Consider the following 26408-nt stretch of genomic DNA (forward strand, 5'->3'; position numbering starts at 1 on the left):
GCTATACTTTAATAAAATAAAAAAAAAGAGGACAGGGATTTTTTTTGAAAAAAAAAAAAAGAACCAATAAATGGTTTCCTGGTTTGTGTTTGTAGGTTTGAAAAAATATATTGCTAGCCATTTGACACTTGGAAGTCTTTATATTCATAATTATGTAAATATTGACTACTGAATTAATCACATTTTTACCTTAAGATGATTTTGCCAAAAAGTTTTGCTATGTGACATTTAAAGATTATGATAAAACCATAGTGGGAGGAGGTGGGAAAGAGCTAAATCCTCAACTATCATAACAGGATGTTTTCAGTTGATAAATCAAAAAATAGCTGAACAGTAAAGACCTAAATGAGAGATCTGAAACCATAAAAATCCTAGGAAAAAACAGCAGTAATTTCTCTGACATTAGCCATAGCAACATTTTATTAGACATGTCTCCTAAGGCAAGGGAAACAAAAGCAAAAATAAACTATTGGGACTACATCAAAATAAAAAGCTTTTGCACAACAAAGGAAACCATCAACAAAACAAAAGGTAAACTTCTGAATGGGAGAAGATATTTGCAAGTGACATATCCAATAAGGGGTTAATATCCAAAATATATAAAGAACTTATACAACTCAACACCAAAACAACAACAACAACAACAATAAGAAATACAATTAAAAGTGGGCAGAGGACTTGAACAGAAATTTTTCCAAAGAAGACATACAGATGGCCAACAGACACATGAAAAGATGTTCAACATCACTAGTCATTAGGGAAACACAAATCAAAACCACAATGAGATATCACCTCACACCTATCAGAATGACTAAAATAAAAAACACAAGAAAAAACAAGTGTTGGTGAGGATATAGAGAGGATATAGAGAATATAGAGATATAGATACATATCTATATATAGAGATATAGATATGTATCTATATCTATAGATACAGATATAGAGAGGATATAGAGATATAGAATATAGAGATAGAGATATAGAGATATAGACAAAAAGGAATCCTCAGGCACTACAGGTGGGAATGTAAATAGGTACAGCCTCTGTGGAAAACAGTACAAAGTTTCCTCAAAACATAAAACTAGATATACTATATGATCCAATAATTCCACTATTGGGCATTTACCTGAAGGAAATAAAAACACTAACTTGAAAAGATATATTCACCCCTATATTTATTGTAGCAGTATTTACAATAGCCAACATATGGGAGCAACCTAAGTGTCCATTGAATAGACGAACAGATAAGGGAGATATGGTGTATATATACACATACATACACACAATGGAACATTATGTAGCCTTAAGAAAGGATGAGATTGTGCCATTTGAGACAACATGGATGGACCTAGAGGGTATTACGTTAAGTGAAATAGGTCATATGAGAAAAACAAATACCATGTGACTTCACTCAAGTGGAATCTAAAACAAACAACAAACACATAAACAAACAAAAGCAGAATCAGACCTATAATACAGAGAACAAACTCATGGTTACGAAAGGGGAGGTGTGGAGGGGGTCAGACAAAATGGGCGAAGGGGAATAGGAGATACAGGCTCCCAGTTATGGAATGAAAAAGTAAAAGGAATAAAAGCCACAGCATAAGGAATATATCAATGATACTGTAATAGTGTTGTATGGTGACAGATAGTAGGGACTCTTGTGAGCACAGCATAATGTATAAACTTGTTGGATCACTATGTTATACATCTGAAACTAAAGAAACATTGGGCATCAACTATCCCCCCCCCCCAAAAAAAAAGAAGGAAGGAAAGAAAAGGAAGGAAAGAAGAAATAGCTGAACTAACAAATTATTTAAACACAAAGAGGTAAATGATAGATAAAGTAGCTAGAGGTTGAAAGTGGTAGCCTCTCAAGAGCAGCATGGATACGAGATGGAGCAGAGGTCCCACTGCATCCTTATATGTCTTTTAAAATAATTAATTTTTTTAGTAGCATGTCCATATAGGACTTTGATGGGAAAAAATTAAGTAAGAAATGTTTACATACATTCTTCAGGTAGAATTGGAATTGATGGCTTAATAAGCCTAACATTTTTTAGGTTTTTGCTATATACTGTAAAATTGTCTTCCAGAAGTTGTAATCACTTATATGGACACCATATGACAAGTATCCATTTCTCTACAACTTTGCCAAACTAAGTTATTTTTGAAAATCTTCGGGGCACCTGGGTGGCTCAGTCAGTTACGCGTCCAACTTTGGTTCAGGTCATGATCTCGCAGTTCATGAGTTCGAGCCCCATGTCAGGCTCTGTGCTGACAGCTCAGAGCCTGGAGCCTGCTTCGGATTCTGTGCCTCCCTCTCTCTCTGCCCCTACCCTACTTGCACTTTGTCTCTCTCTTTCAAAAATAAATAAACATAAAAAATTAAAAAAAAATCTTTGCCAGTAGGTAGGAGAAAAAGAAAGTTTATCTCCTCCACCACACAAGTGTCTCCTCCTGACTCCCTATTTCTGTTACTGTCCTTAGTAATTTTGGAGCCTTTTCTCCATAGTTAGTCAGTCATATAATTAACTAACTTTGATTCTACATAGACTCTTATAAATAACTGTTGCTCCTTTCCATTCCCACTCTTTTTAAGTTTATTTATTTATTTTGAGAGGAGAGAGAGGGAGGATGCACACATGTGTGCATATGAGCAGGGGGAGGGGCAGAGAGAGAGAGAGAGAGAGGAAATAGGATCCCAAGCAGGCTTCATGCTGTTATTACGACATGGAGCTTGATCTCATGAACTTTGAGATCATGACCTGAGCTGAAATCAAAGGTCGGAAGCTTAACCAACTGAGCCACGCAGGCACCCCTCTCTGCCCACTTAAAAAATTTTTTTTTAGTTTCGGTTTTTATTTAATTCCAGTTAGTTAACATACAGTGTTATATTAGTTTCAGGTGTGCAAAATAGTGATTCAACACTTCCATATAACATCCGATGGTCATCATGACAAATCCATGCCCACTCTTACTACTTAAATGTTGCTTTTGCTTTCAGGAGAATTTTGATAGATATTTCCAAATTACCCTTTCATAATTTTATATAAACTTAGATTTCCACCAATAGTTAAAAACAACTACTGTGTTCTCAAACTGTCAACATTTTGTATTAACAATCTCTTTGATCTTTATCAATCCAACAGGTGAAAAAAGATACCTCACTGTATCTTTTTGTATTATTTATTTTTGTATTATTTATTTATGTAGCTATAATGTATGATTTCTGCCTGCACCTCGGTTACTAGCATTAGGTCACATAGGGGCTCAATGCCAGGGGGCTAGCAAAGCCAGCATTTTATTTTACAGCCTTTACAATGGAAGGAAGGGGCTGGAATGGATGTGGAAGCCTCATCGTTTTTTCCCATTTATGACTTTGGGTTTTATGTTGCTCTCTACAGTAAGATTCAAATTTCACCCATGATTTTTAAAACATTTTATTATAAAAACATTCAAATACACAAAAGGAGAGAAAACAGAAGAATGTACTTTCATGTATCTATCCTACAGCTTAACAAATTATTAAATTCTATGTTTTTGGGGCACCTGGTGGCTCAGTCGGTTGAGCGTCCAACTTCGGCTCAGGTCATGATCTCACAGTTCATGGGTTCGAGCCCTGCATCAGGCTCTGCGCTGACAGCTCAGAGCCTGGAGCTTGCTTCAGATTCTGTGTCTCCTTCTCTCTCTCTGCCCCTCCCCTACTCACGCTTTGTCTTACTCTGTTTCTCAAAAATAAATAAATGTAAAAAAAATTTTTTTTAAAATTCTATATTTTTGTTTCATCTATCCCATACCCAGTTATTTTTCTGAAGTTTTCTAAGGAAAAAAAAATCTCAGGTATCATATTATTTTACTCATGAATACTTTAGTTTCTTTAACAAGTGAGGATTTTTTTATTGATGTGTATCATACATGCCTTAAAATTCATTGCTCAACTAATTTTCACAAAATGAAAACATGTAACTATATCTCATGTCAAAAAATAGAACACTACAAATACTCCAGGAGTCCCTTTATGTCCTTTCCAGATTACTGCTGAAGGTGAAGAAAAGGTTTTCCTCTACCCTCTTAGGGTACCTGACTGGGTCTGAAAATTAAACTTACAAAGACAGGGGCGCCTGGGTGGCTCAGTCTGTTAAGCATCTGACTTGGGCTCAAGGCATGATCTCATGGTTTGTGAGTTAGAGCCCCATGTCAGGCTCTGTGCTGACAGCTCAGAGCCTGGAGCCTGCTTTGATTCTGTGTCTGCCTCTCTTTCTGCCTCTCCCCCACTCACACTCTGTCTCTCAAAAATGAATAAACATTAAAAAAAAAAAACTTATAAGGACAGATTACAGGAGAAAAACATAAAAATTTATTTAATAGAAGTTTTACATGACTTATTGAAGCCTTCATAAGGAAGTAAAGACCCAAGGAAACAGAGCTATGTATTTTTATGCTGGGTTTGCTGAAGACTGGACAGTTATGGAGGACTATGATAGGTTAAGGAGTATGAGGTAATTACAGTGAACTGGGAGAAACTTAGCAAGGCCTATTTCTTAGAATTCTTCTTGGCATCTCCTTGTCTTCCTAGGTAAGGATGAATCTTTCCTCTGGGTATAGGGAGGGCACTTGTCACATGAGTTTTATGACCTGTTTCAGTGGAGAAGGGGGAGGGATGAGGGGGAGGTCAGAGTGACCTTCCTGCTCTTTTTCTCGAATTCTTTCAGCTTTTAAAATATTCATTACGCCAAGATGCCACATTTCTGGGTAGTATGTCCTAAATCCCACTACTACCCCACCCCCATAGTTAACCAATATCAGCTTCATTTAATTTTGTCTGTTTTTGAACTTTATATACATAAAATTACATTGCAAACTTTATATATATAAATATATATAATAAATATATATTTATTTACATACAAATAGATATATATTTATATACAAATAAATAATAAATATCTATTCTATTGTTTGGTGTCTGGCTTACTTCACTTAACACTATGCTTCTAAGATTCAACCATGTCATGTATAGCAACAACAGTTCTCGTGACTACAGAGTATTTCATTGAGTTTTAGGGTTTTTGAAGAAAGAGTACAAGGCTCAGGGATACTGCCCTATAAACTATCAATTTTTATTCTCTTCTCATCCTTTCTCCTACCAAAGACTTTCTAGGGCTGTGAAGAATAGATAAAGATACATAGAACTGGAAGGATTGAGGAAATAATAAGCCTCTTAACAACAGAGATTTTATGAAGGTTGCTATGAGCTAACTTGAAAAAATAGTGTTGCTGAGTGGTGAAGAATGAACGCTCTCACATTCAGAGAGAGATGCCAATTCCTTCTGGGCACCATTAATATGGATGAGTTTGCTTTGTTGCCCTTCAGTTTTGGAATGCCTAATGGTTTGCCCTCCTCTTTACATTCTTGACACACCGGAGGGGAAGGCAGGTGTGGTTGTGCATACATTCATTTGAATAGAGGAAGTAGTTGTTCAGTGACCTTGGAAAAGCCCAATGCTGATGTATTACAGCAGGTGGCAGCCTTTCCCCAGGAGAGGGAAGAGCCAGGCTTACCTAACCAAAACTTGTTTTGGTTTTATAGCTTTACTTTGATATAAGGGTCAGGTGATTTATCTAGAACCTGAAGTTAAGATTGGCCTTATAACAGGGAAGAGAAGCAGGGACCCTGAAACCTGGAACATGAGTTATGGACTCACCTCTGGGTGAGCCATTGGCTCTGAGTTACTCAGTGGCTGCTCTCAGGGAGCCTAGTCAAGTTTTGACTCAACACCAAACAGGTGTGGTGGGTGAAGGGTGTCAGCCTGAGGCTCAGAGGTGACTATGAGCAAAAGTCCACAGGAAAGTACAGAATTGACACACAACACACAATCAGAGCAGATCAAGAATTACCCTGTTGTGTACTGTGAGGGAAAAGTACTCCCTTTTCATTCCAGATCTGTAAAGCAGCTATTCATTCATTCACTCATTCATTCATTCATTCATTTTAAAGTAAGCTCTATGCTCAACATGGGGCTTGATAAAGCAGCCTTTTAAACTAAGCTGCCAAATGTTTTTTGAAAAGATTATTAAATTCTTCTCATGCAGTTTACAAAATGCTGTGGAAAGCCAGACTTAGTGGAGAAGCTTGACATTGGGAACATATCCAGTTTGTTTTTACATTATTAATGGTGGGAGTATAATTTATCATTTATCAAGAACACACTATGTAGAAAATGACATTATTCAAAATTTAATATGACTGTGGAGACATTCACTAGAGTCCCTACAGATGGATTTGCTTTGTGCCTAAAGGCAATTGAAGTGATTAGACAGGAGTAGGAACAGAGAGAAACAGGAGGCTAGGGTGGCTATTTAAATTAAAGTTAAATAAAATTAAAACGAAAAATTCAACCCTCAGTTGCACTAGCCACATTTCAAGAGCTCAATGGCTACATTTGGCTAATGGCCGCTATAATGGACAGCACAGATTATGGAGCATTTCTGTGATCATAGAAAGTTCTATTGAATAGCACCAGAGTATAGTAAAAAACCAGGGTGCTGCCCAAAGAAATGTGGGTGGTTAAAAACAAGTCCTCCCTGCAATACTAAGGATTGTAATAATAATTCCCAAGTGTGGCAGGAATTTCAAATAGAGTATTTCATATAATCCTCATGGCAATCCACAACTACAACAATAATGCTGTCGACATTTGTTGAAACCTCACAGCAGGCCAGGCAGTAAGACCTCTGTAAGCTCATTGGTCTTTACAAGAACCCAGTGAGGTTGGTACTATTACTGTCCCTGTTTAACAGATGAAGAAACTGTGGCAAAGGGGCTTCATAACTTATCTACCATTACCTGGCTTGTAAGGAATAGCTGGGATTTAAACTCAAGTTTTTCTGGCTTTTAATAATTAGAAAGAAGGCATGGACAATACCAAACAAACTCCATATGTGAGTAAAATTTGTCTTTAAGCCATTTTCTCCTAAGGCAGGCCCAACTCTTGGATTCTGTCACATAATTGTCTTTCTGGCTGAAGAAGGCTTTATGCCAGTTCTGATAGAGAAACAATGATCCCCTGTTAGCCAGGATATGAGCCACTTCCTTCCCTCTAGTGCGGAATCTGCTGTCTGCACAAAGGAAGCTGGTTTCTCGGAAGCTCACCTTTGTAGAAACAAGTCTATTTGGGTAAAAATTTTAAAATAAAGTATTCTTATTTAAGACAAAAATGAATACGAGCAGTATATATGGGAAAATGCTATTTTCTATAGGTGATGAGATTATGAAAAATTGTTGTCTCTTTTTTGTTCAGCTGTATTTTGCAACTTTTCTACATGAATATGTGTGATAAAATTTAAAAAACCAGGGGTGCCTGGGTGGCTCAGTCGGTTAAGCATCCAACTCTTGATTTTGGCTCAGGTCATGATCTCACCATTTGTGAGTTTGAGCCCTTTGTTGAGCCCCTCGTTGGGCTCTGCACTGACTGTGGAGCCTGCTTGGGATTCTCTGCCTCTCTCTCTGTCCCTCCCCTGCTCGATATCTCTCTCTCAAAATAAATAACTAAACATTTTTTAAAAAGAAAAAGAAGGGGCACCTGGGTGGTTCAGTCGGTTAAGTGTCCGACTTCAGCTCAGGTCACGATCTCACGGTCCGTGAGTTCGAGCCCCGCGTCGGGCTCTGGGCTGATGGCTCAGAGCCTGGAGACTGCTTCCGATTCTGTCTCCCTCTCTCTCTGCCCCTCCTCCGTTCATGCTCTGTCTCTCTCTGTCTCAAAAATAAATAAACGTTAAAAAAAATTAAAAAAAAAAAAGAAAAAGAAAATTACAGGGTGCCTGTGTGGCTCAGTATGTTAAGAGTTTGTGTGGCTCAGTATGTTAAGAGGTCATGATCTCACGGTTCGTCAGTCTGAGCCCCATGTCGAGCTCTGTGCTGACAGCTCAGAGTCTCGAGCCTGCTTCAGATTCTGTGTGTGTCTCTCTCTGTCACTCCCCTGCTCTCTCTCTCTCTAAAAAATAAACATTTAAAAAAAATTAAAAAACCAAAAGCCCAAATAGTAGCTTTTGAAAAATCAAAGTCAGATACCATATTGTAAAAATTGTTAATTGATTAACAGTATTTTAGGCTTTTCTTTTTTTTTTTTAAGTAATCTCTCCACTCAACGTGGGGCTCTAACTTATAACCCTGAGATCAAGAGTCACATGCTCTACCGACTGAGCTAGCCAGGTGCCCCATTAGACTTTTGATAATATTGCAAATACTTTAATACTAATAGGCAATAAAAACCTTTTAATTGAATGCTAAATAATAATAGCAGAGGAAGTGTGGGATTTAATTATAGGATTGAAAAGGATACTCAACAATGTACAGGTACTCACAATTTCTCTGCAGATGGGGACTCGTTTTGTATTCCATGGCCCTGTAGATGTCTGCCTTCTGTCATTCAGATCAAGATGAAGCAATAGTCTGGTCAATAAAACAAGAGAAGTCTTGGGGCATCTGGGTGGTTCAATCGGCTGAGCATCTGATTCTTGATTTCAGCTCAGGTCACCATCCCAGTGTTGTGGGATCAACCCGCATTGGGGTCCACACTGAGTGTGGAGCCTGCTTAAGATTCTCTCTCTCTCTCTCTCTCTCTCTCTACTCCTCTCCTTCACTCAGTCTCTCTAAAATAAAACAAATATATCATTTAAAAAAACAAAACACAAAGTCCATAAATCACACTATCACTTTTATCATCCATTAGCACTAAATGGTCTCTAAAAATGAATGAGCTTGGTGTGAAGAAAGAATGAGAAAGGGAATCTTTTTAAGCTATGGTACAGATGTTTGTCCTTCCCAGGTGAGACTCCTTACATCAAACCATTGTTACTGAGTATGTTGCAATGGAGTCAGAAATTAAATAAATAATAAAGAGGCTGAGAAGAGGTCATTAATTGCTAAGGTTCCTTTCTTCTACAAAGTTCTAAGAATCTGTGATAATTTTACTTTAGTAGTAGATCTTCATATACTTTAAAAAAGTTATATTCTTTCACATGTATACACATCTTAAACTTAATTTTCTTTAATTACACTTGGTGTGCTGCTAAAGGCTATCTTGATATGCTCTTAGTTAAACCTGCAGGTGAGTCTACTGTGTAACGATAGCCAAATGAAATGGTAGCCAAAAATGTTTTCAAGTGTCTGAGTGTCCTGATTGAATACATTTTATAGAATTATTCCCTCTAATGGCAAATAAAGGGATTTTTAAGTACAAACGATAACTCACAGGCAGGATCAAGTGATGATGTAGCACCCAAGAATAAAGAATTCACCCCTCTTTCCCTCACTTCCCCATCTCTCAGGCATCCGTTGGCAAGCAGACCCTACTAACTTTAGAGTGTAATTTAAGATAGGTGGCTACAGTTTTAAAGCTAACAAAAACCAAAAGGCATGTGAATTCCCAGCAATCAGCTGTCTAGGGAGACAGTTGAAAATGAGAAAGAATAAACTGAAAAAGGTCAATAGATTCATTCCACAGGTGGTGTATGCAGTCCTTCTCAGAAACAGGGAAATACTTGGCTTGTTGGCTCTCATTCCCTTCAGGACAGATCTGACAGCTTAAAAAGGATGAGCCCTGGAATTAAACCAGGCTCTTTCGTGTTTCCTGTTTGACTGAAGGGATTTTGAAGCAAACAGAATCCTGAGATCAATTCACTCAAAACGTTTATATATACACACACATATATGTGTGTATATGCATTTTACAGTGCTTGCTGGGGCCAAATAATCTACCTTTGCCAACTGAATTGCTTTTGCAGATGTCTTGAAGCTACTTGTGCCTCTATTCTGTTTTTCAGAGTTAAATAATATCTCAAATAATTTTTCTATTTGCTGAATGAAAATAACCAAGCTAGGGTCACCGATCTGATCCTACAACGTTTATTATGGGTCTCACACTGTATTTTTAGTTTCATAAATAAAGCTGCATTTACGCTTTGGTTTATAGAATTCAGTTTACAGGTGTATCCTCCACACCATTCTCACCCACTGGCTTTTCATGGATGTGTGCTTTGCTCAAATGTCCCCTGAGACCTGGAAGGACTGGATAGATGGACGAGCTACTCACATAGCTGTTTACATGCATTACCTAAAAAAGCAAACATCACGTCTCATTTGTGGAATGAAAAAGCTTCAAGAAATGTAGGATTTAGGTCCTTCTTTTTTTTTTTTCCTTTTGGACTTTAAGTGCAAAATTTTGAGTTAATCGCCCTCTGCAGTTCATGGTACACAACCATCCATGTGAGGCTTTTTCTTGTTTTATTTTATTATTTTTTTATTTTTTAAGATTTTGTATTAATTTTGAGAGAGAGAGAGAGAGAGAGAGAGGGAGGGGCAGAGAGAGAAGGTGAGAGAGAATCCCAAGCAGGTCCACGCTGTCAGTGCAGAACCTGAGGCGGGGCTCAACCCACAAACTGTGAGATGATGACCGGAGCCAAAATCAAGAGTCGAATGCTTATCTGACTGTGCCACCTAGGTGCCCCTTTCTTATTTTATATTTTCATTTCCCCACTTCATCTCCAGTGTCAGCAGCCACTCTAATGTATTTAACATGTGCCTGGATATCCATGTATCCCCGAGTTGAAATTTATCATGTTGTTTCATGAACGTGTGTGCTTTCAATCTGTATTGTTTGACGGCTCTTACTGTTTATTGCTTTTTCACACAATGCTGTTTTCAAGTCTCTTCATGTTCCTTTATGCACATCTAGCTTATTTCTTTGAACTGCTGCATAAGGTTCCATAGTATGTGTCCAATACTTTTACCATATCCATTCTTCTAGTGATAGATCCCCAGACTGCCTCCAGTACCACAAACAACCTGTGATAAACACCTTCATACACGTCTCCTTGCGAACCGTGTGAAGAAGGATTCCTGAGTCATCCACTGCATGTGTATGTGTATGAGAGAGTACATGTGCACACAGAATCTCGGATCTAATGAGTCATGCCAGCAGCACATGAGGATTCTTGCTTCCCCACATCTTTGCTAAGACTGCCAATTCATTGCCACCTTTTAATTTTACAAATCTATCAGGTGTGAGTAATTAGCCTTTCTTTTCTTTTCTTTTTTTCTTTTTTCTTTTCTTTTCTTTCTTTTTTTTTTCTTTTCTTTTCTCTTTTCTCTTTTCTTTTCTTTTTTTTCTTTTTTCTTTTCTTTTTTTTTTCTTTTCTTTCAGAGAGAAAGAGCATGCGAGCCGGGCAAGGGAAAGGGAGAGAGAGATCCCAAGCAGGCAACGCACTGTCAATGCAGAGCCTGAGTCAAGGCCTGATCTCACAAACCGTGAGATAATGACCTGAGTGGAAATCATGAGTCAGATGCTTAACCGACTAAACCACTCAGGGCCCAGTAATTAGTCTTAATATGCATTTCTCTGTTTACATGTGACACTGAACTTCTCTTCAACACTTCTTAGTCATTTGGCTTTCCACTTCTGAGAACTGGCTATTCATATGCTCTGTTGATGTTTTTGACAAAATTCTTTGCTTGACCAAACTTCTCAGTCTCCTAAACCTTCTCTGAGGGATATGTACACTTCCTTGTAAAATCTAGTTTTAGCAAGAACCACCACCACCCTCCCCCCCCTCTGATCATCCTTGATATCTGATCAGGCTCCTCATCCTCCTTGGCCCCCAGGTGATGTCTGGTCACCCTGGCCTGCCTTCAGCAAGAATCCTATGAGATGGATTTAGCCAGATGCCTTCTTACCCCTGATGTTTCCTCCTAGTAATTTCCATTCACTGACCCCTCCCACCCCCAACCCTTGCTATAAATTCCCACTTGCCCATGTTGTATTCTGAGTTGACCCCAATCCCCTCTACTGTAAAACCCCATAGCAGTGGTTCTGAATAAAGTCTGCCTCACCGTCTTTAACAAGTGTCACTGAGTATTTTTTTAAGTTTCTTTTTTTTTGAAAGTTTTTTATTTTGAGAGAGAGAGAGAGAGAGAGAGAGAGTGAGGAGGGAAGGGGCAGAGGGAGAGGGAAGAGAGAGAATCCTAAGCAGGCTCCACGCTGTCCGCACAGAGCCCGACATGGGGCATGAACCCATGAACCGTGGGATCATGACCTGAGCTGAAACCAAGAGTCTGACCAACTGAGCCACGCAGGCACCTCTTTAATAGTTTCTAGTGGGTGCTTTATTTGATTTCCTGGAACTCCTTATAGATGCTAGTTCTTAAAAAGTTTTTATTTAAATTCCAGTTGGTTAACATACAGTGTTATATCAGTTTCAGTTGTACATATAGTGATTCAACACTTCCATGCATCTTCACCCTGTGCTCAACACAATAACTGTACTCCTTAATCCCCATCACCTATTTCCCCACCAACCTCCCTCTGGTAACCATCAGTTTGTTCTCCATAGTTAAGAGTCTGTTTCTTAGTTTGCCTCTCCTCTCTTTTTTCCCCTTTGCTCATTGTTTTCTTAAATTCCACATATGAGTGATATCATATATGTGCTAGGTTTCAATTTTTTATTGGTTTGAAATATCTTCTAAATATTTTCTTTCCATTTGTCCTCTGTCTGCATAAGTTTGCCTATAATAGCCTTCATTGAATGGAAATCCTTCATTTTGGTGTGGTCAATCTGCCAAAATTTTGTGTTATGGCTTGTGCTTCTTTTGGTCTGATTTACAAAGTTCTTCCCCATCCCAAAGTCTCAAGTATAGTCTACATGTTCTTCTATTAGCATTATCATTTTATAGCTTTCTATGAGGTCACAAAGTACTGAAGAATGTGTTATTATTATACAGTACCCCTTATATTGGGTAACACAGTGCTGGCCACATGATAGGAGCTTAACAAAGAAAGAAAAGATTCTTTTTCCATCCCAAGTCCTGCTTCTTGGCGGTTAACTGAATGATTACTCTGGTGCAGACTGGTGGCTGAACTGGCTAGACAGTCCTTTCTGCTCTGGACATCAGTGAGTCAGCCGCATGCCCTCTGTCTCCCTTGTCCCAGCCACCATCACCTCATGCCTGGACTTCTGTAGTAGTCTCCTAACTGGCCTCCTTTCTCTGGGATTTTTCCTATCCATTCTCAAACTTCTTGTCAGAGTGGCAGAGCTTAGAACAGTGCTGGTACAAAGTAAGTACCCAGTGAATGTTGGCTATCATTATCATCATCATCATCATCACAGAGTTTGACACTTAATAAAAGTTACAAGTGAGAAACGTGGTCAGTACGATAGTATGTATCGTACTACTTAAATGCTATTGCTTCAACCCTAGTTTTTATCAGTCTTTTGCTTCACTAAGTTTAGACTAACAGAGTCTCTTTGGTCATTCAGCATCTATTATGGTCCCAAGATCATCATCCTGAACATATATTCCTACCGTACAAGATATGAATAGCTGCAGATTAATCTCTACAGGTTCTTGAAATGTCTTAAAAATTTTTAACTCTGATTTTAGCATATTTTCCATTAGTATTTGCCTTTTTTTTTTTGAAGTCAAGTGCACTGTATCACAGTCCAGTTAGATGACAGAAATCATACAATAACTTAACAGGGAAAGTTTAATATAAATTATATCAACTAAAAATGGGATTAACTACCAGGGAGTAAAGAAGAGTAAAGAATTAGTAATAGTGGGTATGGGAGCCACTGCTGCTTCTAGGGCAATGTTAATTTTTTTTTTCATTATTCCTCCCCTGAGGAGATTTTTTTAGACCATTTTTTCCTTTGTACCTCCCCTCCATTAAATTTCACTACTGCAGATACACTGTATATGTTTTTATGTTCTGTGGTCCTTACGAGGGCCACACACACCATTGTAATACCTGACGTTATTTCACACCAACCCCCCAGCACCACTTATCAGGCCCCTCCCACAGAAGCCTGCTTCAGGGCTAAGGCTGCATACCTAAGGAAGGAACACATTGGGAAGAGCCCTTTCTCCCGCAAGACTGGGATGCTGACCTCACTGGAGAGGGTATAGCGCTCACCTACACGATGTTAGAGAGGTTCACCTAGGTGTTAGAAGTTGGATGGGGAAGCAAGAAATCACCTACTAGGGTGCCTGTGAGACCTGCTGGGGGGCTGGACGCAGCTGGAATTCTGGCATTCATGGCTGCCATGCACTGCAGGAGAAGGAAAACCATGCCAGAACAAAGAAGAAAAGCACTTTCCCCCTGCAGCGGCCCTCCAATGCTCTTCACTGACATAGCATCATGCCAGCTACAAAGGAGAAATGCTTACAGGGTTCAGCTGCAGCATCACAAAGTAGGGCAGTGAAAGATGGATTTGGGGCCGAGAAGAAATAGTTAACTAGAACATGTATCAAAGAAATTCTTTTTTAAAAAAAACTTTCATTTATTAAGTAATCTCTACCTCCAAACTGGGCTCAAACTCACGACCTCAAGGTCAAGAGTCATATGCTGTACCGACCAAGCCAGCCAGGTGCCCCCAAAAGAATTTCTTTTAGGTTAAGTGTTCTAATTAAGTTCTGGCTAATTAAAGTTTTATGATGCCAGGGTTTTACTATGTGGAGGTATACACATCAAAACCACTCAGGAATTTGTAAAAATGCAGGGCATATCATCCGTAAAGCAACTTATTAATATTATACATTGTCGTTTACATGTGAATTTGTGCTTTTGACCCACAATCAGTGGGATTTCCACTTTATTTTCTTCAGAATAAAATGAATGTCTGATGTGTCTATTTTCTTTCTCCAAATAATTCAGCCATGGAATATTGATCTGCTGACACCAGTCTTGTCTTTTTGACAATAATATTTCTTAGGGTAATTCAATGAACGTTTTGACTTAAATCTGTTGCGAGGTTGGCAAATACATCAATTCATCAGGGCCAGATTATTCTTAAGTGAAAAGATGAAATTGAGTTTCTGAATCACAAAACGAAGGTCTAAACCTCAGAGCAGAGGTACAAATCATTGTAACAAGGAACCCTGGCCTAGCCAGTTAGACGTCGCTACTTGCAGCCAAAAGATAGCAAAGATAGCTAATCAACATCTTTGACCTTGTTTGAAATTTGCCCCAGTGCTAACTGCCTGTGTAAGCCTATAGCTGAATATCCTTTGGATGTCTCAAGTCATACCTCTAGTTTGGATTTCAGTGTGAAATGGCTTGCTGAACTGGGGCATGTGAATCAAGCTCTCTGGAATGCAGTTTCAAGACCTATAAAGTAAAAAAGTTGGTAAAGACTATGTGAGTGGTACGTTGAATAAGCACAATTCTCTAACCTAACCCAAATGCAACCTTATTTATGTTTGTCCCCACTGTTACTTTACATGTATATAAAGTCAGGTGGTGGTTGAAAGGTAGAGTGAGGTCATCTTTCTCTGTTCTAGGATGAAAATTCTGGTAGGCTCTTAGATTTCTGGTCACTCTGATGTCATGGACTATCAACTTCAGTTATATACACAGTCTCCATGCAGAAATTAGATAAATCTAAGATGTTAATCAAAACTGATTTTAAAGACACATCCTTTCCTCTCCATGGCAGCTTCACTCTGAAAGTTTGCAGTGGGAAAGGGGAGAGATGTTGGATGGCTCTTTTTCAGAACCTCTTGTCAAGTGAATGGAAGCATCATCATGCTGGATATCTTCCATTTGCTCCCGAGACCCACTCTCTACCTTCCTCTCTGCCCAGGGAGGCTGGCCCGTATGAATATTCCCTTTCCCTTTAGCTTCCAGTTGGGTTTGGCCAATGGGGAACCCTGGCAGAAGACCAGAGGAAGGGAGAAGAAAGGTCAAAGTGTTCATCCACAGGGCTCAACCCAATGGGTTTACCTCTAGTTGGCTGCATCAAGGTCATTGTTCCTCTTACTGTGGTCTGTTCCAAATAACTCTCCCTTTCCAAGTTCTGAAAATCACTCTCTTAGGGCCAAAGGCTGTCAATCACTCTGCAGATTCTAACTTCCACTTCCTAGACTATCCCTTTGATTTTCATTATACCCCAGCAGTCCTTTGTAAGTAGTCTCTTTGAAAAGAAACTCTTGTCAAATTATCCTAATTTAAGTGTGCCATCTGTTTCCTGCTGGGACCCTAACTGGAAAAAAATCCATCAAAATTCACATTGCATAGCAACACCCAAAGTCTAAAAAACCCGTTTTCTCAGATTAACTCACATCATAAAACTCACTCTTAGATAACTTGCCCCACAATATTATCATCCAGAGTAGTTCAACAACTACTATACTGCATTGGGTCCATTCTATGTTCAGAAAAGCCAGACTTGGTACTTCAGTCTCCTCCCATGCCTGTCTTCCTATTTCTTTTAGACTCTCTTACTGGTAATCTCTCCCAGGGAAAGGAACATGGATCTAATTAGTGTCAATAACTTCATGAATCAGTCTACTGTATTTCCAGGAATATATATTTTGAAAGAGAACTCCAGGATAAAACAGAAGCCCTACAGGTAGAAATTTCAGACTCTGTAACATTAGGGTGGGAGAAGGATGTTTGACTTCATCTACTCTGACCAAGATGAGACCTAATTTTCTTCCGTCTTTGTTCTAACACATGTCAACTAGAGCAGAATTTTGAAGTCCCTGCTTCAGGTTCTTTGCAGCTATTCAAGACGTTCCAGTATATCAGTTTTTCAAAATTTGCAGCATATATCAAGGAGAGCCTAGTTTTCAGTTTTGCAAGTACAAGGAATACCTAAAGATTGTTGGTAATTGTTTCATAGTGTGCCAGAAAAATCATTCATGTTGTCTCTCTTTCTACATCTTGCCTCTGATCAGCCCGGCCTCTTCAGCCATACTTAAAATGAAAGAAATCAAGTAAACAACTTTTAGCAATCAGGGGACCCTAAAATAGTAGGCAGCCCACAGCAGGTTAAGCACACACTAACACACATGCAATCATTCAAATTTTGTACCTGGCAAATAAGGCTGACAATTTATACCTTGATCTGACTTGATTATTTGGAAAAGCTGCGTTTCTGTGGCATAAATATAGATGCCAGTTCTGTCTTGCAGCCAAGTTTCTCACTAGAAAGCCACATTAATCTTATGATTCCCTTGCAAAGAAACTAATAGAATTGGATGATTTCTTCTAGTTTTCTTGTTTCTCTTTTAAGTTTATTTGTTTATTTTGAGAGGGAGAGATAGAGCAGGACAGGGGCAGAGAGAGAGGGAAAGAGGGAATCCCAAGTAGGCTCTGCACTGTCAGCGGAGAGCCTGATGCGAGGCTCAAACCCACGAATCGCGAGATCATGACCTGATCCTAAGTCAGATGCTTAACCGAACGAGACACCTAGGTGCCCCTGGATGATTTCTTCCAAATGGTAAACTAATAAAAGGTATCTACTAGTGTTTGTGGAGTTGAAGTATTGTCTTCCTTCTTTTCCCATCTGATTGAAATTAGTTGGTTTCAGTCCACAAATATTTACTGAGTGTTCACTATGTGCCAGGCACTATTTATTGAACAAAATAACAGTGCTAAAGAAGGCAAACTAAGTCCCTGTCCATGGTGGTTGCATTCCAAGTGAGGGGGAGATAGGTAATAAACATACAATTTCCACACTAAGTGCTGTGAAGAAGATAAAATAGGGTAATATGACAGATGGGACCTGAGCTGTGATGTAGTTACTTGGTGACATCTAGGTTGAGACCTAAAGGCTGAGAAGGGGGCAGCAGTGGGGCCATCTAGGGAGAAGATCTGCTAGCAAATAAATAGTGAGTACAAAGGATCTGGGGTAGAAATGAACCTGGTGTGTTTGAGGGAAGAGAGATGGACAGTGTGGCTGGAGCAGAGTAAGAGGGACGGCTTGGAAAGGCATGAGGCGATGGGCTGAAGAGGGAGGCACAGCCGGGTCAAAGACTGAAGGGAAACTACTGGAGGATTTAAAGCAGGGAAGGTGGCAAGTGACATAAGCTCATTTATAGTTTAAAAAGATAAGTCTGCTGCTTTGTGGAGAATGGACTGTGTAGGAGGTCAAACATAGAAGTGGGCAGACAAGGGCAGGGAGGAGACAATGGCAGATGCTGGCAGCTTGGCCTAGGCTTTCAGCAAAGAGGACACGCTGGCCCATACAGTGTTCTTGTGAAAATTAGAAAGTCTCCCCTTCCCTTCATTGGCCCTGAATATCAGGTGGATGAAACGTGGGGTGTGGAGAAGAGAGCCCCGATGATTCAGGTTTGCCCATGCATAACTGGGCGGACAGTGGTGGAATCAGTAGTTCAGTTTTGGTCATGTTCACTCACAGGACCCTGAAGTGGGTGTACTCATTTCACAAAATGCAAACTTAGTAGCATTGACCACACTGACATTGGTCTCGCTTCGACCAGCACCGGAAACCTTGTGCTGATGTAATGGAAATAGTGTTTGTGAGATATCCAACCAATGTATGTTGGCTTCCCAGTAAACCCTTGTCCCCATGACTTCCCCACCCATTGAGTCAATGGCATGCATTGAGTCACAGGGAGAAAAAAACAAAACAAACAAAAAAAAAACAAACAAAAAACAGCCAAGAATGGATAACTCATCATTTAGCTTTGAGTTTCAAAGTAGGATTTTTAAAAAAATTTGTAGTAAGACAATAGTTTGAAATCAAGTGCTTTTGATTAGCAAAAGCCAGACTGTGTTGAAAGAAAGATATATAATTGCATAACCAATGAGAGCTTGGAGGAGTGCCCCTGAACAGATCATAGATAGTTCCAGGAAGAACACAGGATATGATGTCAGAGATATTTTCCCATGAGAAGAAAATCAAATTTAAGCAGCAGGCAGGAAGTTGGATGATTCAGAGGGTAGAAGCACAGTATTGCCCAGGCGAGTAGGGGTCCTCAAGCAGAAGAGTATGTACCCTGCTTTCCATTTGGAACGTGGCCAACTGCACAGAAGTGAAAATGCTATGGTTAAGCGACAAAAGGCCTTGAGATAGTGCTTCCAGGTCCTAGTGGCCTGTTGTGTTTTCTGTAGGAAAGAGTGACGAAGGCTAACAGGATGAATGGGCTTCAGGAGGCCTGGCTTTGGACAAAGAAGGTGCAAGCGTCTTTACCCCTGAGGGCTGTGGCGGGGACTGTGGCTGTCAGTAGCTAGAATCAATGTAGGCTTAAAGCCTGGAGAGAAAAATTTCCTCACCAAAGGAAGCCAGGAAGGCCTGGATACTGGCAGACAGACTTTCCCTGCACCTTTCCTGCGGCCTCCATTCTACCTGGGGAGGGGAAAAGAGAACCCTCAGATGAAGCACAAACCCTGAAAGACTGAGTGGTTTTCCAAGGGGGGCTGTTTTAAACATAAAGAAACTGAGATATCCTTAACTGGCAACAGCAAGTGCTCTCCACCTATACCAGGAATGGGGGCTTTTCAGCAAGAAGTCATTATAGACAATAAAGTGTTTTGTTTTGTTGGGGTATCTGATTTTTAGTGCATACATTTCAAGATTGCTACATTAGGAAAGTTTGTATCTTTACTGAAGAAGCAAACTCAGCTTGATATACCTCAGCCTATAATGGGTAGATGGGGGAAAAGGGAAAGAAGGCAGGGGTTGACTGTCAACATCGGTTGCCTCCAGGAAAGGTAACTGGGGGACAGAGAAGGGAGAAAGACACATTTTTTACTGTAGACCTTTTATACCTTTTGCATTTTTACAAGGCATAAGCACTGACTTTCAAAAAATAAATTAAAGTGGGATAAAGAGAAGTTTCTGAAATGAAAAAAAAAATGCAGGGGAGCCTGACTGGCTCAGTTGGAAGAGCATGCAACTCTTGATCTCTGGGTTGTGAGTTAGAGCCCTGTGTTGAGTGCAGAGATTACTTAAAAAAAAATTTTTTTAAGTTTATTTATTTATTTCAAGAGAGACAGAGAGAGTGAACGGGGAGGGGCAGAGAGGGAGAGAGAGATCTCCAGCAGGCTCCATGCTGTCAGCACAGAGCCCGACATGGGGCTCAAACACACAAACCCCAAGACCATGACCCAAGCTGAAACCAAGAGTTAGACCCTTAACAGACCGAGTCACCCAGGTGCCCTGAGATTACTTAAATATAAACTTAAAAAAAATGCAGATGCACAGAATCTGACAGTGAATGCTTGACAATTAACATTTAATATTTTTTATCTCGCCAGGAATCTTCTCTGTTCACTTGCACTGCTGTTGGTTTTGTAAGCTGTCTACCTTACCTCTCCAGCTAGCCTATGCCATCTTTGCTTTGTACCCCAAACACACACCATACATCCTGGAGGTAGGCCATCACTAATAAAGGGGAACACAATCCTACTGACCCAATCTTGCCTGTCATCCTGGAATGAGGCATGGAAAGGGTTAAGGAGGGGTATTTGTCCCATTCTGGACATTTCTACCCCTTTGGCATCAAAGAGAAATGGAGAAATGATGCAAAGAACTTGGGCTCTGGAGTCAAACTCTCCAGGAGTTAGCTCTGCCAGCTTTGGTTTCTTGGGTAAGTCTCGATTTTCTTCTTCCATACAGTGGAGTTAATGCAAACCTCATTGGGCTATCCTAACACAATGCTAGAACCGTTCTGATTACTCCCAAACCCCAGTCCAAGAGAACAGAGGCTCATTTTTGAAAAATCTTGCATCTAACTAGACTCTGCATACCTCTTCTCCCCATTTTTCTTGGTTTTTACCCAAAACATAGACCCCTCCATTCATCTGTCATATCCCTTCCTCTCATTTACATCCTTCCTGTACTTTTACTCCCTTGACCCAATCTTCCTCTGCTTCTCTCTCTTATTAATGTTTTAATTTGCAAGTAACAGGCACCTTAAGTCTAACTGGTTTAAACATTAAGGGCGTTTATTGGCTCAAGTACCTGAAAATTCATCAGTACCTCAAAATTCAGGGGACTTGGGGTTGGTTGCAGTTCAGTTCCCAAGGACTCTATTTCCTTCTTTCTCCTCCACTGGGTCCCCTACTGGTTATAGGCAGAATGTTAGCAGCAATTGGGCCCACATACCTCCTCATTATGTCCCTTTGGGGGAGGGTGGGGGGACTCTAAGGGAGTAAGTCTCTAACCATCAAATAACAATCCTGACTTTGTATTAATTGGAACAGCATGAGCCAATCGTGGTGACAATGTGTATGAATTGTCATGTGCCAATTCAGTCAGCTCTAGATTATACTAAACTGTCCACCCCTGAGCCAATCACAGTGGCAAGGGAGCTGGGATCGCCATGATTAATTTAGACCAGTGGTTCTCAACTGTGAACAGTATTGGAAATGTTATGTTTGGAAATGTTACAACTAGGGGTGCCACTGACTTCCTACCCCCATTCTATTGTACCTACCTTGATAAACCCTATTAGTATCTCCTATGGTCTGGGCTCAAGCTTTTAATTTAAAATATAAACTGGGCACAGAGCCATCCATAATAAAGACTATTTGCCATTGGGATGCCTGGGTGGCTCAGTTGGTTAAGCATCCAACTTTGGCAGTTTGTGAGTTTGAGCCCTGACAGTACAGAGCCTGCTTGGGATTCTCTCTCTCTCTCTCTCTCTCTCTCTCTCTCTCTCTTTCCTGACCCTCTCCCACTGGCAGTCTCTCTGTGTCTCAAAATAAATAAATAAACTTAAAAAACAGGTTAAAAAAACACAAAAAAAGACTACTTGCCAGCATTCCTTGCACTAGATGTTCCATGTTCTATGGTCAATGGATTTAAGTATTAATAGCACATGGTCTTCTCCTGATCCTTCCTTCCTTCTGCTGAATAGAATGTGAACAAAAATGATGGGGTTGGGGAAACTGCTAGACCAGGATGTGGAAGACAAATCCTGAGGACAGTAAACAAGGAGCTAGAAAGACTCTTGATTCTTGACACCTTGGCCCTATTCTACTTGGAGTTTACGTAAGAGAGCAATCAACCTTTTTCACATTTACTGTTATTTGGACTTTTCTTGCAACCAAATATAACTAATATAGCAAAGTTGGATCATTCTAACTTCCTCCCCATACCAATACTGGGGGCTCTAAATGCTGGTGGTCAAATTACATGACTAAGCAGATCAGCGCCTATATCTAGTACATTCTCCAACCTCACCTGGGCCCTCAGTGCTGCTTAGCGGTGTTTCCAATTCTTTCCAGTAGCCACTTCAAACCTCCTTCATGCTCCTCGAACTTTTCTCTCTTCCTTCTTCCATTTCCCTTTCAATTGCTTGAAATGAATAGTTGTCCTCTGCTTATTTCAGAGAGAAAATACAAAAAACCATTGGATAGGAACTTCCCCCCCCAATCCTCCCCCTCCAAGATTACTCATATCTATGCCCATTCCCCCTCCCCCTTTCCTCCAGTTACAATGAAATTAGCTTCTGAAGGCTAATTCCTCCCCTGTGCTAGGGATCCAATCTCTTCCATCCCACTCAGGAACTACCCTCTCTCCATCATCTTCCTCCCTATTCCACTGGCTCCTTCCTTTCAGTTTTCAAGTACCTCAAGTAGTTCTCATCTGCAAATAAACATACAAAAACTTTCCTTCAACCTTACATCCCTGTCCAGTTTTCTCATCTTCCCTCTCTCTTCCCCCTCTACTCCCTTCCTTCACATCTCTCCTTTCTCTCTCCCTTCCCAACTCCTTCCCTCCTTAGCCAAACTACTTGACTTTACTAGGTCTCCACTTCTTCACCCCTCAGGATCTTCTCAAACCTCCAGGGCATGGTTTCTGCTCTCACTACTCCATGAAAATGCTGTTTTCAAGGTCACCAACACCTTCCTTATGGCCAAATCCAATGGTTATTTCTCAGTCCCCTACTTACTTTGCTCCTTAGTAATGTGACTCTGTGGACACTTCTCCTTAATGCATTCTCTTGCCTTCCATATCATTCATTTCTTCTGGCTTTGTCTTTTTTTCCTCTGACATCTCTTTCTCAGTCTTTGTTATGTTTCCTTACTTTTACCCTACCCCTTAAAGGTTAATCTTTCTGTCCAGGTCATAGCTTCCTAGAAAGTTTCATTCACTTATAGGACTCAGGCTGGTGATCCCCAAATCTTCATTACTATCTCCAAGGTGGATCTCATTTTGGGGCTTCAGAGTCCTGCATTCAACAACCAACAGAATAGCATCATGGATCTCTTATAGGGATCTCAACTACATTCATCCCCCATCCCTAAACCTGCTCTTCTGTTATTCCAATATGGTAAATGAACAACCATCCATCTTGTTGCCCAAGACAGTCATGGGTTCTCTTTAATCAATCATAAAGTCTTGCCAAGTTTACTCTTAAATATGTTTCAGATCCATCCACTTCTCTCCATTCTCACAGCTACTTCCCTCACGCAGTTCCTCACCATCTCTCACATCGGCTATTCTAAAACTTTCACTCTGCCTCCAGTCTTGCACACCCATTCGCCACGGTACGGCTGAGTGATGTTTCAAAAGTGCAGATCTGATCTTGGCATTCCCTGATTCCCAGTGGCCATTAGGATAAAGTCCAACACCTCGGTTTTTCTTACAAAAGCTGTCTGATATGGCTCCAGCCTGTGTCTTTGGCCTCTTCTCTTGCTGTTCCCCTCCTCTTATTTTCCACTCAGCCACATTCAACTTCAGTTCCTCAAAATATCTGCTACTCTGTATTGGTGCTGAGCCTCTGCACAAGCAGAGCTGTTCCCTCTGCTGGGAATCCTACTCCTGCTGCCCTAACCTGCCATTCTCCCTCATCCTTGACTACCCTTCCCTCCTTTCAGGTCCCTGATTGATATCACTTTCATCTAGAGAGTCTTCTTTGACCTCCCAAGTTTGGTTCAGTGCTCCTCCTATGTGCTGCTCTCTACCAATCACAAAGATTGACACCTTTATTTCTGTCATAGCACTTACACATCATATTGTAATTGCTTATTTACCCATTTCCTTTTACTAGATTTTCAACATTGTGAGGGTAAGGACCATGTCTTTTCACTTATCTTTGTATCCCAGTGTTTCTCACTTACTAGATGCTCAATATATTTTTAGTGAATACATGAACCCAAAGTAGGCATTTGGTATTCAATACATGTTTCCCTTTCCCAGTGGCTAAACACGTCTGACTAGTCAGGCAATTAAGAGATATTCAATGAAACAATTCTCATGGTGAGTGAAAAGAAAGAATCTCTCTTTTCAGACAATTTAATGTTTTTTTCCTTAATCACTAAAGTTTAACAAAGCTCTTTAAATTGTGATGCTTATGAAGAGAAAAGATCAAATTAAGATCTGCTCTTGCTTTCCAATTAAGTTGTCAACAGGCTTCCTTCTCTGAAGCTTCCCCAGGAGTCCCACAGGACGAGGAGAGAGAAAAGGTGTATCAGAACTGTCAGCAAAGATCCTTATTACTTTCCTACTCTGTTCAGGAGTGGAGTTCCTCTCTCCTATCTTGTGACCTCAAGGTTGCTGGAAATTAAAAATAGCTCTTTATCATTCATGAAGGATGAAGGGTCCACTTCTGTTCAAACATTCAAAGAATATTTAACTGAATGCTGACTATATGCAAGGCCTCTTATTTGTCACAATCTTAGGTTTTATGAGGGATCAACTTTTTTCTCCTGTGAGTATTTTACTTTCTTATAGACCTCCTTTCAAGAGGGAGCCCTTTATTCTATTACCAAAGGCCCTCTAGCCTTTAAGAAGGCGTCTGACTTTGGCTCGGGTCATGATCTCGCGGTCGGTGAGTTTGACCCCCACATTGGGCTCTGTACTGATAGCTCGGAGCCTGGACCCTGCTTCAGATTCTGTGTCTCCCTTTCTCTGCTCCTCCCCCACTCATGCTCTGTCACCCTCTCTCTCTCTCTCTGTCAAAATAAATAAACTTTAAAAAAAAAAGAAGCAGAATGAAATCAGAGAAATAGTTTCAGTCTAGGTCATCCAAGTCCAAGCCACATTAAGACTTAAGACACTAAAAAATTTCGCCCTGAGCTGTTTTTGTAATCATATTGATCATGATGCATTGCACTACTTATACTCTGATTCAGTTATTCCCGATGGCCCCTAACTTAAATGGTCTGACTTAACATTTTGATTTTATGATAGGTCGAAAGCGACACACATTCAGTAGAAACTGTACTTTAAATTTTAAGTTTGGATCTTTTCCCAGGCTAGTGATAGGCAGTTCGATCCTCTCTCGCGATGCCGGGTAGCGGCATCAAGCCACAGTTCCTAGTCAGCCATGCGATCAGGAGGGTAAACCGCCGATACACTTACAGTCATTCTGTACCCATACAACCATCTGTTTTTCACGCTCAGTACAGTACTCAATACATTATGTGAGATATTGGATACTTTATTATACAATAGGCTTTGTTAGATGATTCTGCCCAACTGTAGACTAATGTAAGTGTTCTGAGCACATTTAAGGTAGTCTAGGCTAAGCTATGATGTTCAGCAGACTAGGTGTATTAAATGCATTTCCAACTTAAAATGGGTTTATTGGAATGCAACTCCATTGTAAGTCGAGGAAGATCTGTATATATTAGCCCCTGATACAAGTTTGCTGGTCATAAAATGGCTTTTCTCCTGAGAAGATATTTGGTCCAGAAAGGGATCAAATTTTAGAATTATTAATAAGCCAAATCCACTATCTCCAATTCATTTAGAGAACTGATCTCCTGGAATTCCCGGAAAACATGGCATTCATTACCTCATTGGCATCCAGATCAGTTGAGTTGGCTTAGACACGACACCACAAAACAAAAAATAAATGCTGGCATTTTAGAAATGCTGTGTTAGCTGGAAATAAGCCATGCAAATTGAAGCAAATGAAGGAGGGTCTTAAAAGTCACTGTGTTTTTGCCAGCCGGGAAGTTGATGTCAGTGCATAAGATTCCAGTTTGTTTCATCATACCTAGTTCTCCAAATAAAGACTTCTATCACCTTTCCACATAAGGAGAAACTGTAAAAAAAAGCAAAGTCACTAACTAGATTTCCTGGAAGTGTTCTCACTTGTTGCCATGTAAATCATCTCTAGTGGATCCTGGTGGTTACGGGTATACTTGTGAATCAGAACAAGGGTATTTATTTCGGAATCCAGAAGGTTAACTGGTAGCTCATCAAAGTGTCAGCTGATATGAACAATGATAATGGTATATTATCATCATAAAGTTAATGTAATATTCTCAGAGTAAAATTCAAACTACTACATGTTGTATCAATTCCTTCATTCGTGTCTCTCCCATTTTGTAGTATATTTCACGGGTAAGCAGGCTTAATCCATCATAATGAAGAAATACATAAAAAGGTTAAGATCCACTATTCAAATTCCCAGCATAATAAGCCCATGCAGATCGAAACATGTTCACACTGTTGTCACAAATCAACATAGAACTAAATTCTGATACAGGCTCATAGGGGTGGCTTCTTGGAACCTGTTAGGGGATTTCTCAAGTTGCATCACTGCCCTGAACTCTGCCCCTCAAACCAGACCCTTTCAGAAGCATTTCAGCTATGAATAACTTAGAACATCCTTTTCATCAGCCACTGATAAAAAACAA

The 26408-nt window shown here is 40.1% G+C and overlaps 1 protein-coding gene across 1 annotated transcript in view; it reads right to left on the bottom strand.

Moving 5' to 3' along the window:
• VPS54 (VPS54 subunit of GARP complex) overlaps positions 1 to 25810 on the bottom strand; it is a 140239-nt gene extending 114429 nt beyond the window's left edge. The window contains 5 exon segments of the mRNA XM_030310699.1: positions 8368 to 8455; positions 15088 to 15167; positions 21997 to 22131; positions 22709 to 22987; positions 25559 to 25810. The gene's annotated coding sequence lies outside the window, so the exon portion shown is untranslated.
• Between the last annotated feature and the right edge of the window lie 598 nt (positions 25811 to 26408).

Source organism: Lynx canadensis, chromosome A3 (assembly GCF_007474595.2).
Source record: "Lynx canadensis isolate LIC74 chromosome A3, mLynCan4.pri.v2, whole genome shotgun sequence".
Classification (NCBI taxonomy): domain Eukaryota; kingdom Metazoa; phylum Chordata; class Mammalia; order Carnivora; family Felidae; genus Lynx; species Lynx canadensis.